General features: G+C 36.0%; 1 protein-coding gene across 2 annotated transcripts in view; it reads left to right on the top strand.

The window, feature by feature from the left end:
• The first annotated feature begins 993 nt into the window (after positions 1–993).
• LOC128555251 (uncharacterized) overlaps positions 994–17,930 on the top strand; it is an 86,310-nt gene continuing 69,373 nt past the window's right edge. For both annotated transcript variants that reach the window (XM_053537067.1, XM_053537066.1), the window contains exon 1: positions 994–1,174. The gene's annotated coding sequence lies outside the window, so the exon portion shown is untranslated. The remainder of the gene's footprint in view (positions 1,175–17,930) is intronic.

Raw genomic sequence — 17,930 nt, 5'->3', positions numbered from 1 at the left:
CAATACGGAAGTGGTTACGCGGAAAATATTTCCTCTGTTTGACGGTGAATATTGGTGAATTTTTTAGTGAAAGACCTGCAATAAATGGCATGATTTAACAGAGGAGATATGAAATAGTAGAGTACATGTACAATTTCACAGAATGAAAATGTCAGAATATGCATAACATGACTTTTGATAGGGCCTGTTTTTGCCTGTTTGCGGCCATCTAGAGAGTATTCTTCATACGCATGTGATTTGGTTCAAAATGGTGAAAAAAAGAGCCAGTCAACCCAATGTTTACTGTGGCTGGAATTTTTTCTCTTGGATAGTTCTGTTGAGTTCAGGTATTTTTATAGGGGTTGGAATGCATGCAAAATTGCTATAGTGTCCAGTGCCTATATAGAACATATAGTAAAAATAACTGTGGTCTTAGGCCTGACTTCTGTGATAAAAACGAGTAAAACGCAGGTTCCAGGGCACTAAATTTTGAGACAAAAATGGCCGAAAATGCACACCATGCGCGACCTGTGCCGTATTATCTGCAAATGACTGACCTGAAACACATGCATATTTTTAAAGCATGTGGCCAGACGAAAATAATGGTGGGAAGAAAAGTGTCTCATAACCGTTTACTTTTTCCGCAAATTTGAGCTGAAGCTGGATGGATGGACGACCGTTTCCAATTTGTCTGACTTCCGTTACCTCAGGTAAAGTTTTAGACCCGGCTGTCTACATGGAGCTAGGAAAATCAATAACATGCACACATATATATTTATTTTACACAATAATCACTCGTACGCAGGAATCCTTAGTTCTATAAACATCATAAATAACCAGTTGAATATATATGCCTGTAAAGTACATATGTCTATTTTATTTAAAAACCGTACCCGGGCCAAATTAGCCTGGTACCCGACTGTATATCGAGAATCATTCTCTCCAAACATGGAACGTAGAGAGTAAACACGGGCACCAGTCTAGGGCCAAATGCGAAACTGGCCCCTGCCAAAACGAAAGTCCGAAAATTCGCATCGGCCGCTGGTTCGTTTGCGCTATGGAAAATAGCCGTACTTTTACAGTGCATCAATACTAGTTCGTACTGTGTTTGCAGTTATAAACATACACATCGTACTGAGTTTGCAGTTATATTATACATACAAGCAATTTGTGTTAAAGCTCTCAACAGCTCAAAGTAAGCTGACTTTACTTTTTCTTGCATAGCTAAAAAATATTCAGCTCAGAGATGTTTATATGCTGTTACTGGTTACGAATCTCTGCTAGCGTCAGTTAAGTTATGGTAGCCGGAACTATTTATTGCATTGAAAAATTTGCTACATTTTAAATGTTATGACTTTTATCCATCATATGATAACTCTTGTAACAAAACTAAATCAATACTACTTGAATTACCTCCCTTGTTTTTCTCAAGAACTGTATCAGACTATGAAATGTTCCACACTTCAAAATTTCATGTCTTTTTACAGTGCTAGCCCTGGCCATTATAGATTTATATTACTATTTATTGGCTCTTAATAACAAGTGCATGGATACTACTTAATTGGTACAGGTATTATTTAGTAACTGAAAATATGATGGGTTACTGTATCATTTAAGGCAAAGAAGTCCTTTTATAATGTTTTGTGTTGTTCATGAAATATTCAAGAAAAGCACAAAGTGTCTTCATGAAGTTATTAGAATATTTATTCTTGAAGTGTTCATGGAAAGAACATAAAGTGCAAATGAGACATTGAAATAAAGAACAAAATAATGCATGAATTCTTCATGAAGTATTTTTTCAGGAATATTTTCATGAATTCTTCATGAAGATTAACAAATACAAACTTGATGAATTCTTCATGAACACAGGCTATGCTTAATTTCATGCATTTTTAATGCATTTACCACTTCATGAATAATTCATGAATCTGTTTTCATGACCTGCTGATGCATTAAATTTGTCTCATTTGCACTTCATGTTTTTGTCATGAAGAATTCATGAAGTCTCCTCATGAAGAAATCATGAATGCTTCATGAGTACTTCATGAAGTATGAGTAAACATTTGACAGGGGAGGTCTCCCAACAATAATTAAAAACACAACAACCATACTTCGATTAGAGCCATCATATTATTATTATTCATATCGGACAACTGCCCTCATAGTGATAAATTTATTACAACTAGCACTATGAATTGTCACTTATTAGTCCCCTACTGGTTCAAAACCAGTCTGTCATCTCTAATGTACCTATTTATTAACTAAAAATTCTGCTGTTTGTATTTTACTTGGCATTGATTTTCAACTTGTAACATTTCTTTGTAATTGCATACTGAATAAAAATATCTATGTGTTTAGGCCTATTTTGTTACAATTTCAGTACACATCTTCTCCATGTAGGCTACTTGATATTTATAAATTTATACTGCAACATATTATATACAGAAAATTAAGTTTAAACTTCCACTTAGATAAATGAAATCAGGCAAAGTTTTTAACTTACAACAGTCTAAAAGCAAGTTTAGCATTTGTAATAGACATATTCCGGGTATCCAAAATTTTATATCCGGATATGGTTACACTTTTTTCTAAAAGTCGTCGAATGTCCAGTTTAAACAATATTTTTTGAAAAATTATTATGATGCAGAGACTGTTTAACAGCATTTTACAGTATCTGACATTAAAGTGTACCCTGTCATTACATCTTAGTAAACTAATTTCAAAGAAATATTCATGAAAAATCGGCAATTTCACAAAACAGACGACAACCTACTTTCGATTTCAAAAACTTGTAAAAAGATAAAATCAAAATATTTTCCTATTTAAATTTGATTGTGATCAATTTTTATTAATTAGATTTAAATGTCTGTTGTCTGGACTTAAGTTTCAGATATGTATAAAGGGGTATTTACGACTATATTACCGAAAACGAAAGTACACTTTGACAGGTGGCGCGAAATGATAATGATTTCAGACTGGTTTGCAAACTGTTTTAACACTAAGGTTCAGTGATTTTAATGCTAGTTTAATTGCTAGTGGAGCAGTCTAAAATATCATGGTCTGCCTCGGGCACGATTACAGCAGGTAATTGTTTGTTAATTATGTCAATGCCCCCCCGGCGTGTATCACTCGATAAAAAGGGGGCAATAAAGCAGTGTATTATAATCACTGAGGCAAAAAAGGGAAGTTTGACTTAAAAAAGAAATGAATGGTTGTAAAAACGGGCAGGGTGCCTGGCGGGGCAACAGGGCGGAACGAATTTCGGAACGGGCGATGCGCCCTGCTGTAAATAGCTAGCTGGAGCACTGTCCGGTCCATAACTTTGTCATACATGAAGGGATTTTAATATTACTTGCCATTAATGTTCCCCATGATGAGACGATGTGTCATATGCAAAACCCGTATCCCTGGCCGCACAAAGGTCAAGGTCACAGTTGGAGGTCAAAGGTCAAGAAGGCTTTTTTCATGTCCGAGCCATAACTCTCCCATCCGTATAGGGATTTTAATATTACTTGGCACAAATGTAACTCATAACAAGACGATGTGTCATGCACAACTTTCAGACTCCTAGCTCAAAGGTCAAGCTCAAATGTTAACATGGCATGTACAGGGTCTGTTTCGTGTCCGGTCCATAACTCTGTCAGCCATCAAGGGATTACAATATTACTTTGCATAAGTGTTCCCCATGATGAGACAAAGTGTCATGTGCAAAACCTGGACCCTTAGCTCAAAGGTCAAGGTCACAATTAGTGGTCAAACATTAATAGGTATTTTTTCCTGTCTGGTCCAGAACTCCATCAAGTGATTACAATATTACTTGGCATAAATGTTCCCCATGATGAGACGACATGTCACGCGCAAAACGCTGAACCCTAGCTTAAAGGTCAAGGTCAAGGTCACACTTTGAGATCAAATGTCCATAGGATTTTTTTCTTGTCCGGTCTGTAACTTTGTCATGCAAGACAGAATTTAAATATCAATTGACTCAAATATTCCCCTGGATGAGACAACATGTCACACGCAAAATCCAGGCCCTAGGTCTAAGGTCAGGGTCACACTTAGAGGCCAAAAGTCAGATACAAAAGTGACTTTGTCCAGAGCATTTATTCTTCATGCATACAGGGAATTTGATATGACTTGGCACAAATGTTCACCACCGTGAGTCACCCTTGTTTTTAGAATTACGTCCCTTTGTAGATCATATTGTTACTTTTTCATTACTGTCCGTAGGGAAAGATTGAGACCACTTTTTTCTGGTACAACATGCATGTTACATCGAATTTGTAGGTGTATTTTGACCTATCTCTACCTGGTAAAGAGCCTTTTGTGGACTTATAATGGATTTTTATGCCCCCCACTTTTGGGGGGGGGGGGCATATAGATTTGCCCTTGTCCGTCCGTCCTTCCGAGAATGTTGTGTCGCGCATAGCTCCAAAAGTATTTTACGTAGAGTCACAAAACTTTACAGGAATGTTGGTCAGCATGTTTAGTTGTGCACCTGGGGTTTTGCGTATGGATTCATTCAGTTATGTAGTAGTTATGGTTCCTGACTTCGTAAAAAATTGGTCATTTTTATGTTGTGTCGCGCATAGCTTCAAAAGTATTTGACCTAGAGTCACCAAAGTTTGCAGGAATGTTGGTCAGCATGTGCAGGTGTGTACCTGGGGTTTTGTGTCCGGATTCACTCAGTCATGTAGGAGTTATGGCCCCTGACTTAGTTAAAAATTGGTCATTTTAATGTTCTGTCGCGCATAGCTCCAAAAGTATTTCACCTAGAGTCACCAAAGTTTACAGGAATGTTGGTCAGCATGTGCAGTTGTGCACCTGGGGTTTCACGTCCAGATTCATTCAGTCATGTAGGAGTTATGGCCCCTGACTTAGTTGAAATTGGTCATTTTAATGTTCTGTCGCGCATAGCTCCAAAAGTATTTCACCTAGAGCCACCAAATTTTACAGGAATGTTGGTCAGCATTTGCGGTTGTGCACATTGGGTTTAACGTCCGGATTCATTCAGTATTTTAGGAGTTATGGCCCCTGACCTAGGAAAAAATTGTGTCCTTTGTTATGTAGTGGGGGCATCTGTGTCCCATCGACACATTGCGTGGGCTGAGAGCGAAACTATTGTAACTGTATATAAATAAAGAACAAGATACAATAGTTTCGCGCTCAGCCCTCAATTTCTTGTTTAAGGATTAATTTCCCTTTGTTTTTACTATAAATAACTGATATGATAACTTTTTTACAATTGGCCAAAAAATTCCTTATGAAAACAACTGTAGGTTATTATATATGCAAATTTTAATCCAAGTGTTTTGTAATAACATATTGTATATATAGTACAATAATGTTTATACATCAGGTATCAGTTCATTATGTTATACTGCAGTAGAAAAAAATAGGTGCCTTCCAGTACAGGACTTTGTATTGCATCATGGCAATACTTCATTCACTTGTTTAATCAGCCATTGTCAATATGCTTAATATTTCAATAGATCTTCTGCGGTACCATATAGATGACAGATAGATTAAGTCATTAGAACACTGTTTTCAAATTAAACGAATGTCCCTGCATTGCGTAAAACTTCGTATAATTTGTCCTGCTGTCGTTGTGGAGATATGTGGCCGCCAAGTGTTTCTGAAGTTGCGGTAGTAACACAACAAAGCACAACTGAATGGCGCGTAGCGGAAACTCCATCTTTTGGCGTTATATGAGAAATTAAGAATAAAAACTATTTTAAGCCATCCCCTGATTTGCTTGATTTACCGCTCCCAGTGGAGTGATATGGTAAGTTATTAAAGTGTCACACAACACACAAGATTTGTTACACCATGCACTAACGTGCTACACCATGTACCGACACACTACACCATGCGCTAACGTGCTACACCAATCACTAACGTGCTACACCATGCACTAACGTGCCACACCATGCACTAACGTGCTACACCATGCAATAACGTGCTACACCATGCATACACCACTACACAGTTCATGTATTAACAAATTGTTTAGTTGCAAAAAGGGTAAATAGATTTAAATGAATACATTTGATATATAGATTAATAATTTATGTATGTAGTACCCAACAAATTATATCAGTAAAACAGACATTTTCATTAACAACTTGCGCAAATCAGTTCATCAGTTCATGTGTTAAACAAGTTGTATAGTTGCAAGAAGGTAAATAAATTTAGAAAAATAAATTTGATTTACAGATTGATAATTTATGCATGTAGTACCCACCACGTTATATCAGTAAAATAGACATTTTCATTAACAACTTGGTCAAATGAGTTCATGTGTTCGACAAATTGTATAGTTGCATAAACGTAAATCAGTTTAGATAAATTTGATTGATAAACTTTTTGGTAATTTATATATGCAGTGCCCAACAAATTATATCAATAAAAAAACATTTTCGTTAACAGATTTGTAATTTATGTATATAGTACCCACCAAGTTATATCAATAAATCACAACTTGTTCAAATGAATTCATGTGTTAAACAAATTGTATAGTTGCATAAAAGTAAATAAATTTAATTTATGTAAGCAGTGCCCAACATATTATTTCAGTAAAACAGACTTTTTCGTTAACAACTTGATCAAATGACTTCATGTGTTAAACAAATTGTATAGTTGGAAAAACGTAAATAAATTTAGAAAAATAGATTTGATTTACAGATTGATAATTTATGTATGTAGTACCCACCATGTTATATCAATAAAACAGGTGTTTTTTTATTAACAACTTGGTCAAATGATTTTCATGTGTTAGACAAATTGTATAGTTGCATAAAAGTAAATAAATTAAGATAGATTTAATTGATATACCAATTGGTAATTTATATATGCAGTGCCCAACGAATAATATCAATAAAACAAACATATTTTCATTAACAAATTGGTCAAGTGATTCATGTATTAAACAAATTATATTGTTGCAAAAGGTAAGCCTGCCCGCTTAGCTTAGTAGGTAGAGCGTTGGTCTACGAATCGCGAGGTCGTGAGTTCGATCCTTGGGCGGGGCGTATGTTCTATGTGACTATTTGATAAATGACATTGTGTCTGAAATCATTAGTCCTCCACCTCTGATTCATGTGGGGAAGTTGGCAGTTACTTGCGGAGAACAGGTTTGTACTGGTACAGAATCCAGGAACTGCCCGCCGTTACATGACTGAAATACTGTTGAAAAATGGTGTTAATCCCAAAACAAACAAAGCAAAAAGGTAACTAAATTTAGATTGATAACATAATTATGTATGTAGTACCCAACATATTATATCAGTAAAACTACGGAAACGTATATTGACCCCCCTTATATATGCATCAGATAACTTGAATATTAATGAAAAATCTTATTTCTGAGATATGAAACTAAATATATGCTAGTATAACTTTTACCACAAATTATTCTTGTAAAATCATATAAAATGTTTTGATCAAACATGTTTATGTTTATAAACAGAACGCTGGCTGAACAGCGACGTTGCTTTTAAATATTAAAAGAAATAGTTATGAAAGTGTATGAAACAGATGTATATATTTACGTATGTTTGTAATCTTAAATGAAAGAAGTTACATATTATGAAGACAAATAACCCCTTCTTTAAAGATGATTTTTATCTCCGTAAATAAACATCTATTAAGTATTCGTTTATAATTACAAAATTATGTCTATTTACGTTTATTTTTAAATCTTTTATTAGATCAAATTTTAACTACTGTCCTCTCATTTGGCACTTTTGTTCAAAACCATAACACTGAGAAACTTGAAAAAATTCAATTTAGAGCACTTAAGATTGTCTATAATGACTTTACCTCTTCATATGAAACTCTCTTAAACAAAGTAAAACTAACAGCATTACATCTAAACAGACTACGAACCATTGCCATCGAAACTTTTAAATGTATACATCATCTTTCACCTGAATATCAGCAAAATATTGTAAAATTAAAATCTTCTAATTATGACTTCAGATATGAAAATGTTCTAGAACTGTCATAAGTAAGGACAACAAGGTATGGAAGAAACTCATTTAGGTTTGAGGCTGTCAGGGTGTGGAACAGTCTGCCAAATGACATGAGAACCATAGATAGGTACAAAGACTTTGTCAGACTGGTCCGCACCTGGACTGGCCCCAAATGTAAATGTGCCATGTGTCAGTGAGTGTTTGCTGTATGTTTGCTTGTTGTCCTGTTGTCCTGCTTGCTTGCTTTGTTTTTTGCTTGCTTTTTTAGCTCGACTATTCGAAGAATAAGTAGAGCTATCCTACTCACCACGGCGTCGGCGTCACACCTTGGTTAAGTTTTTCGTACCAGTCCACATTTTGACAAAGTCTTTTGAGGTAAAGCTTTGAAACTTTCAACACTTATTTACCATCATCATGGCCAGTTATAGGCAAGAGCACATAACTCCATCAAGGATTTTGGCTGAATTATGGCCCCTTTTGACTTAGAAATCATGGTTAAGTTTTTCGTACCAGTTCATATTTTGACAAAGTCTTTTAAGATAAAGCTTGGAAACTTTCAACACTTGTTTACCATCATCATGGCCAGTTATAGGCAAGAGCACATAACTCCATCAAGGATTTTGGCTGAATTATGGCCCCTTTTGACTTAGAAATCATGGTTAAGTTTTTCGTACCAGTTCATATTTTGACAAAGTCTTTTAAGATAAAGCTTTGAAACTTTCAACACTTGTTTACCATCACCATAGCCAGTTATAGGCAAGAGTACATAACTCCATCAGGGATTTTGGCTGAATTATGGCCCCTTTCGACTTAGAAATCTGGGTTAATATTTCGTACCAGTTCATATTTTGACAAAGTCTTTTGAGATAAAGCTTTGAAACTTTCAACACCTGTTTACCATCACCATGTCCAGTTATAGGCAAGAGTACATAACTCCATCAAGGATTTTGGCTGAATTATGGCCCCTTTTGACTTAGAAATATTGGTTAAGTTTTTCGTACCAGTTTATATTTTTTGTAAAGTGTTTGACATATGGCTTTGAAACTTTTATCACTTGTTTAGTATAATAGTCTCTATCTGTAGGAAAGACAAAATAACTCTGTCATCTATTTTGGCTGAATTATGGCCCTTTTTGGACTTTGAAATTGGTTGTGTTTTCATACAAGTCCATGTTTTGTCAAAACTATTTGACATATGGCTTTTAAACTTTGAACACTTGTTTATCATTATGATTTCCATCTGTAGGCAAGAGTACATAACTATTTTGACTGTATTATGGCCCTATTTGAACTTTGAAATTGCCTCATATATTGCCATTTAGTGCAAGACTTATCGAAATCATAGTAATACAGGAACATTGTTTGTCTGATCTATTTATTTCTTTTGTCTGAATATCCGTAGAAATATTTTGACCCCATTCTTCAATCAGTTTTTCGAATAGTCGAGCGCGCTGTCATCAGACAGCTCTTGTTTTCCTTCTCTATCATGCTTTGCCTTGAGTGCATATTTTGTTTTGTGCTTTTTAGTTCATATCCTTTGTTCAAACTATGTTTCATTTTTAGCTCACCTGAGCACAAAGTGCTCAAGGTGAGCTTTTGTGATCGCCCTGTGTCCGTCGTCATTCGTCCGTCCGATGTCGTCAACAATTTGACTGTTATATTACACTCTAGAGGTCACAATTTTGGCCCAATCTTAATGAGACTTGGTCAGAATGTTACCCTCAATAAAATCTTGGACGAGTTCGATATTGGGTCATCTGGGGTCAAAAACTAGGTTACCAGGTCAAATCAAAGGAAAAGCTTGTTAACACTCTAGAGGTCACAGTTTTGGCCCAATCTTCATGAAACTTGGTCAGAATGTTACCCTCAATAAAATCTTGGACGAATTCGATATTGGGTCATCCTGGGTCAAAAACTAGGTCACCAATTTTAATCTTGATGATCTCAAGACCTAGTTTGAATCTGGGTCATGTAGGGTCAAAAAACGAGGTCACCAGGTCAAATCAAAGGAAAAGCTAGTTAACACTCTAGAGGCCACATTTATGACATATCTTAATGAAACTTGGTCAGAGTGTTAATCTTGATGATATATAGGTCAGATTCAAATCTGGGTCAGATGGGGTCAAAAACTTAGTCACTAGGTCAAATCAAAGGAAAAGTTTGTCAACACTCCAGAGGCCACATTTATGACTGTATCTTCATGAAACTTAGTCAGAATGTTAATCTTGATGATCTTTAGGTCAAGTTCGAATCTGGGTCTTATGGGATCAAAAACTAGGTCACCGAGTCAAATCAAAGGAAAAGCTAGTTAACACTCTAGAGGTCACAGTTTTGGCCCAATCTTAATGAAACTTGGTCAGAATGCTTCCCTCAATAAAATCTTGGACAAGTTTGATATTGGGTCATCTAGGGTCAAAAACTAGGTCACCAGGTCAAAAAAGGAAAAGCTTATAATAATAATAATAATAATAATAAAGACTTTATTTAACGAGGCTACATATTCGCCAGAAAGATCTTCCATAATTATGTGCCTCAACATTTTTACAACATTTACATCAAATAACAGTAGCAATAATATTAAATACAGAATTAAATAATTACAAAATGAAATAAACACAAAATATTAATCAGTAGTAAGAAAAATCACAGAAACAAAATTACAAACATGTATGTAAGCATGGAATAATAATTTTGATTGAAGGAAAGTTAGCCAGAGTACTTCCACTTTAAATAAGCTTTTTTGAAATTTTCAGTATTTTCAGTTTGGCGTACAAAGAGAGGTATATTATTCCAAATTTTAGTTCCAGAATAAGAAAGTGATTTTCGATAAAACTCAAGATTAGGCTTAGGAATACCGGTATGTAGATTAAGATTATTTGTTGATCTGAGATTTCGGTTATGTAAAGTTGAAGCAAATTGAAATTTTTCTTTCATGTAGCATGGCGACTTTTCTTCATTTAATGATTTGTAAATTAAAAAAGCTTTTTTGTACTCAACTCTGTTGTTAAATTTTATCCATCTTAATTCTTTGAAAAGAGGGTCAGATGGTGCATCTGCCTCTTTATCAAGAATAATGCGAGCTGCACGTTTCTGAAATTTGATCATTCTCTCAAGAAGTTCACTTGAGCAGTTTCCCCATATTGAACAGCAATAGTCTAAATGGGGTAAGATGTATTAAGCATTGTAGAAAAGTTTCCTGCCATGTATATTAAGAAATTGTTTTATCCGTAAAAGAAGATAGAGATTACTGTTGCATTTCTTTATTGTTTGTTCCACTTGTAGTTTTCAGTTTAGACAATTGTCAGCTTGAACTCCAAGAAGCTTGTTAACACTAGAGGCTACATTTATGACTGTATCTTCATGAAACTTGGTCAGAATTTTAATCTTGATGATCTGAAGGTCTAGTATGAATCTGGGTCATGTAGGGTCAAAACGAGGTCACCAGGTCAAATCAAAGAAAAAGCTAGTTAACACTAGAGGCCACATTTATGACCATATCTTAATGAAATTTGGTTAGAATGTTAATCTTCATGATTCCTAGGTCAGGTGAGCGATACAGGGCGGTCATGACCCTCTTGTATATTTCTCTGCTTGTTTTAAAAATGCTGCTGTTATCACATATTATGTAAACATGACTCTCTGTGAGAAAGTTGCTGATCAGTTCTTCACAAATCTGATTTGAGGAGATATCTGTTCTTAATTTCATCTTATCTTTCACACTTTTGTGTTAGTTTTGCTAAATAAGTTTTTTATATAGCTACTTTTTATGGCAGATTTTAGGCCTAGGTCAAGATCAGCAGCTTTCCCACAGGTTTTACTTTTCTTTCTGTATTATATTTTTCATGTCTCATTTTTTAATTTCTAAGTTGCATCTTATAGTTTTAGTTTAGTTTCCCTAGTATTAGTTTGCATGTGCTTTTAAAAGCCTATTATTAATAATCCTCTCTTAGTTTGTCTTAGTTTAGTTAATTTTATGTAAATATGTACTGTAAGTTGTTGTGTTTTTAGCTCACCTGTCATGAAGTGACAAGGTGAGCTATTGTGACCGGTTGATGTCCGTCGTGCGTCAACAATTTGTAAAAAAATCTTCTTTTTGAAAACCACAGGGCAGAATTTCACCAAACTTCACAGGAATGATCCTTAGGTGGCCCCCTTTCAAAATTATTCAAAAAATTGAATTCCATGCAGAACTCTGGTTGCCATGGCAACCGAAAGGAAAATCTTTAAAAATCTTCTCCTTAAAAACCAGAAGCCCTAGAGCTTAGATATATGGTGTGAAGCACTGCCTAGTGGACCTCTACGAAGTTTGTTCAAATCATGACCCCGGGGTCAATTTTGACCCCACCCCAGGGGTCACTTGATTTTACATAGGAAAATCTTAAAAAATCTTCTTCTCAAAAACCAGAAGCCCTAGAGCTTAGATATTTGGTGTGAAGCATTGCCTATTGGACCTCTACCAAGTTTATTCAAATCATGTCCCCGGGGTCAAAATTGACCCCGTCCCAGGGGTCACTTGATTTTACATAGGAAAATCTTCAAAATTTTTCTAAAATAAACCAGAAGGCCTACAGCTTAGATATTTCACATGTAGCATTGCCTAGCAGACCTCTACAAAATTTATTCAAATCATGACCCCCGGGTTCAAAATTGACCCCGCCCCAGGGGTCACTTGATTTTACATAGGAAAATCTTAAAAAATCTTCTCCTCAAAATCCAGAAGCCTAGAGCTTAGATATTTGACATGTAGCATTGCCTAGTGGACCTCTACTAAAGTTGTTCAAATCATGACCCGGGGGTCAAAATTGACCCCGCCCTAGGGGTCACTTGATTTTACATAGGAAAGTCTTAAAAATTTTTCTAAAAATAAACCAGAAGGTCTAGAGCTTAGATATTTCACATGTAGCATTGCCTAGTAGACCTCTACAACATTTGTTCAAATCATGACCCCCCTGGGTCATAATTGACCCAGCCCCAGGGGTCACTTGATTTTACATAGAAAAATCTTCAAAATTTTTCAAAAAATAAACCTGAAGGCCTAGAGCTTAGATATTTCACTTGTAGCATTGCCTAGTGGACCTCTACAAAATTTATTCAAATCATGTCCCCCGGGGTTAAAATTGACCCCGCCCCAGGGGGTCACTTGATTTTACATAGGAAAATCTTTAAAAAAGTTCTAAAAGTAAACCAGAAGGTCTAGATCTTAGATATTTGACATGTAGCATTGCTTGGTAGACTTCTACATAATTTGTTCAAATTATGACCCCCGGGGTCAAATTGACCCCGCCCCATGGGGTTACTTGATTGTACATAGAAAAATCTTCAAAAATTTCTAAAAATAAACCAGAAGAGCTTAGATATTTGACATGTAGCATTGCCTAGTGGACCTCTACAAAAAGATTTCAAATCTTGACCCCCCCCCCCCCCCCCCAGGGTTAAATTGACCCCGCTCCAGGGGTTACTTTATTTTATGTTACTATAAATAGCTTATTTAGTAACTTCTTTATTATTGGCCGTAGGTAAAACCCGAGACCACTTTTCTGTGGTACAACATGGATGGTACCTCCAATTTTTAGGTGTATTTTGACATATCTGTATCTTTAAGAAAATTTCAACTATATTTACTCATGATTCTTTTGATTGATCTTGATAATGATTTTTTGACATTCTTGTCCTGAAGTGCAATGATAACAGGTGAGCGATATAGGGCCATTATGGCCCTCTTGTTTATGTTTTTAACTTGTTTGCTTCTTTTTTCCTCGTCTGGTGTGGCTTCAGCGCATGTGGAGTGGCCATACCGCTGGCGTAGCCAGTCAGGGTAAAAATGATATGAATGTGACATAAGGTAGATGACAGATATGGCTGTGGTGAAGTGAATAACCCCTTCAGGCCCTTTTCCAAAATTATATTATTATTATTATATAATTATTATACCAGATTTATATAGCACCCTTTTCATGATCAATTTCACGTTCAAAGGCGCTTTACATAGCTCAAATGCAGCCACACAGGGCGCATTATTCATCCTCTACTAGTACAGACACAGAACCATCCGACCAGAGGGACAGAGTGAGACAAAGCCCCCACGACAGAGAGATCAGAAATCAGATACAGGCTTGTCCGGCTAACTTAGCCTAGCTAGTTGCGAATAGACAGCCTGGTGCTTTAACGTGCCCAGTGTATAGCACTGATACACGCAAGGATTGCCTGGGTTCCTGACCAGTACACTTCTAGTTGGGTGGGAAACACTGAAAAGCATTTCTGAAAATTCCCGAGTAGCTGCCGGGGATCGAACCCCCGACCTCAGGATTGGAAGGCCAGTGTGCAAACCACTGAGCTATCCGTCCACCTATCTACACCTTTCTTTCGGTAGTTTTTTGGGACACTTACTTTGATAGGGTTTTTGTCTTACACTTGCCACAATACCCATATGTCATCTACTTATTTGTTATTAACTGAATTTTTACTTTGCTTATTTATTTTGTATCCCTCTTTTCAGCATGTATGATTAAACTAAATTTTGCTTTGAAGGGGAGTAACAAAGTCAGTAATGTATATGTACTGTTACAGAGTTACTTCCCTTGCTCTTTTATGACTGTGCTTTTTCTTTACAGCTGTTTTATTTCTTTTCATTTTATTTTGTTATTACTATATCATTTGTTTGTCGGGAAATAGGTTTAAGCTAATGTTAATTGTTAAATTCATATCCGACGTTAAATAAAGTTTCTTGTATCTTGTACGTCACAAGCGCGCGCGTTTTCCTGCAGTCTAGAGCGAAGATGGCGGACAGCAGTAGAATCATTTCTGTAAGTTGAGTTTGGTAGTTTAGGGTGGGTGTGGTATTGTCGAACAGAGGGCTTATTCCGAACAAAATCTAAACATATTGTTTGCAGAGTTCATAAATGACATAAAAAAAAGTTGCATCATTACACAAATTTGTTCTGCAGTTTAGTCTATTAATTTGCCTTCACAACGGCCGGAAGCTACACTAAAGAGAAGGAAATTTTGAGGTGATGTCGACAAGCCTTAGCTGCTTACATTACAAACTCATTCTCAAATTATTTGGAATTTTCGATAGTATAACATGAAAACAAACTGAGGTTGCACAAACTACTTTATTTTTAGCCCACCATCATCAGATGGTGGGCTATTCAAATCACTCTGCGTCCGTGGTCCGTCGTCCTTCCGTCCGTCCGTCCGTACGTCATTCCATCCGTCCTTCCGTTAACAATTTCTCGTTATCGCATCTCCTCAGAAACTACCAGGGGGATTTTGACCAAACTTTGTCAGAATGATGTATTGGTACCCTAGTTGTGTCCCTCTGAAAATCAGACTGGTTCAACAATTTTTTAGTAAGTTATGGCCCTTTGTTTATTTCTATAATTTACATAGATTTATATAGGGAAAAACTTTGAAAATCTTCTTGCCCAAAACCACAGAGCCTAGGACTTTGATATTTGGTATGAAGCATCATCTAGTGGTCCTCTACGAAGATGATTCAGATTATTTCCCTGGGGTCTAATATGGCCCCGCCCCGGGGGTCACATGGTTTATATAGACTTATATAGGGAAAAACTATAAATAAATAAAACCTCTTGTCCAAAACCACAGGGCCTAGGGCTTTGATATTTTGTATGTGACATCATCTAGTGTTCTTCTACTAAGATTGTTCAAACTATCCCCCTAGGGTCAAATATGGCCCCGCCCCGGGGGTCACATGGTTTACATAGACTTATATAGGGAGAAACTTTGAAAATCTTCTTGTCCAAACCACAAAGCATAGGGCTTTGATATTTGTAATGTAGCATCGTCTAGTGGTTCTCTACCAAGTTTATTAAAATTATCCCTCTAGGGTCAAATATGGCCCCGCCCTGGGGGTCACATGGTTCATATAGACTTATATAGGGAAAAGCTTTTAAAAACTTCTTGTCAATAACCTACAACATTCAAATTTGGACCACATGTATGGTTTTGAGTGGCAAGATTAACCTTGATATGAGTTGACCTTGGTTTTGACCTAATGACCTACTTTCACAGTTCTGTAGCTACAACCTTCAAATTTGGACCACATGCATAGTTTTGTGCACTGAAATAAACTTTGACCTTGACATTGACCTAGTGACCTACTTTCACATTTTTGAAGGTACAGGCTTCAAATTTGGACCACATGCATAATTTCATGTTCCGAAATGAAATTTGACCTTGATTTTGACCCAGTGACCTACTTTCACGTTTCTCAAGCTACAGCCTTCAAATTTGGACCACATGCATGGTTTTATGTACCGAAACAAACTTTGACCTTTACATTGACCTAGTGACCTACTTTCACATTTTTAAAGGTACAGGCTTCAAATTTGGACCACATGCATAGTTCTGTATTCCGAAATAAAATTTGACCTTGATTTTGACCTAGTGACCTATTTTCACATTTCTCAAGCTACAGCCTTCAAATTTTGACCACATGCATGGTTTTGTGTACCGAAACAAACTTTGACCTTTACATTGACCTAGTGACCTACTTTCACATTTTTGAAGGTACAGGCTTCAAATTTGGACCACATGCATAGATTTGTGTTCTGAAGTGAAATTTGACCTTGATTTTGACCTAGTGACCTACTTTCACATTTCTCAAGCTACAGCCTTCAAATTTGGACCACTTGCATAGTTTTGTGTACCGAAATAAACTTTGACCTTAAGATTGACCTAGTGACCTACTTTCAAATTTCTCAAACTACAGTCTTCAAACTTGATGCATATGCATAGTTTTGTGTACAAAGAACTTTGTCCTTGAAACTGATCTAGTGACCTACGTTCACATTTCTCAAGCTACAGTTTTCGAATTTAGACCACATGCACAGTGTTATGTACGGAAATGAAATCTGACCTTGAGCTAGTCAATAAGTCTTGAAATTTGGAACACACAAAAATGGCACATTGGTGGGCGCCAAGATCACTCTGTGATCTCTTGTTTGTTTTAAAATTTAGTATACATATCCAAATGGAAACAGGCTGATTCGGACCGTGGCTGATTCGGAACAAATATTTTGGCTGATTTGGACCACATACTTTGAATAAAAGTAGATGATGACCATATATTTTGGCTGATTCAGACCACAAACTTTTATTTAACTGTCAATAATGACCATAAATTTTGGATGGTTCAGCAATTTTCAGAAAATAATGTTGATTATTGCTTATATAGAGGTTTAACTTGAAGTAAGGACATAAAATATACACAGTTACAAGCAGGTAAGAAGTTTTGACAAACTAAAATGCATCATTTATGCATTTAAATAAGGACTTTAATTATTCTTAGCATCAGACATTAAACTTAATACTTATAAATTTTATTTTTACTCATGACATTAGTGCCAGATAAACTTAAAAAGTTTTGGGCCGAATAAGCCACTATAGTAAATTTGGTCCGAATCCGCCATGGTCCGAGTCAGCCTGTATTCATCCAAATATGTGGTTCCAAAATATTTTGAACATCAAAGAAATACTTCGTCCGTAATACAGGGTTCGCACACGCCTTGAAAAGTTCTTGAATTTGATGGTAGTCCTGGAAAACTCCTTGAAAATGACAAAAACTCACGAAATATATGGCCTCTAGAGAGGTCACAAGGTTTTTCTATTTTTAGACCTACTGACCTAGTTATTTATGTTTATTTGGCTTACACTAATGCAGAAGCTGGCAATACCTCAAAACTGAATAATTATGGCAACAAATAAATTTACAAAACCATGAACAACCAAGAAAATCTTGAAAGAAAACATTTGTATCAAATATTACGAAACATTTCAGGAAAAGACAGTTGCCTAATAAATACTTAAAGATAATCATGATTGTCTCTTTCTTTTATGCTTTTTCTATAATCACTGCAAATTTCTGCCCTTGACTATATATTTTTGCCCTAAAAATATACCTAAGTTACTGAATTACTGACTCTCCAGGGATATAAATTAACACTCAGACCCTATT

Source organism: Mercenaria mercenaria, chromosome 2, assembly GCF_021730395.1.
Source record: "Mercenaria mercenaria strain notata chromosome 2, MADL_Memer_1, whole genome shotgun sequence".
NCBI lineage: Eukaryota > Metazoa > Mollusca > Bivalvia > Venerida > Veneridae > Mercenaria > Mercenaria mercenaria.
The sequence above is the reverse complement of the archived record's forward strand: the minus strand, read 5'-3'. Positions and strand labels throughout refer to the sequence as shown.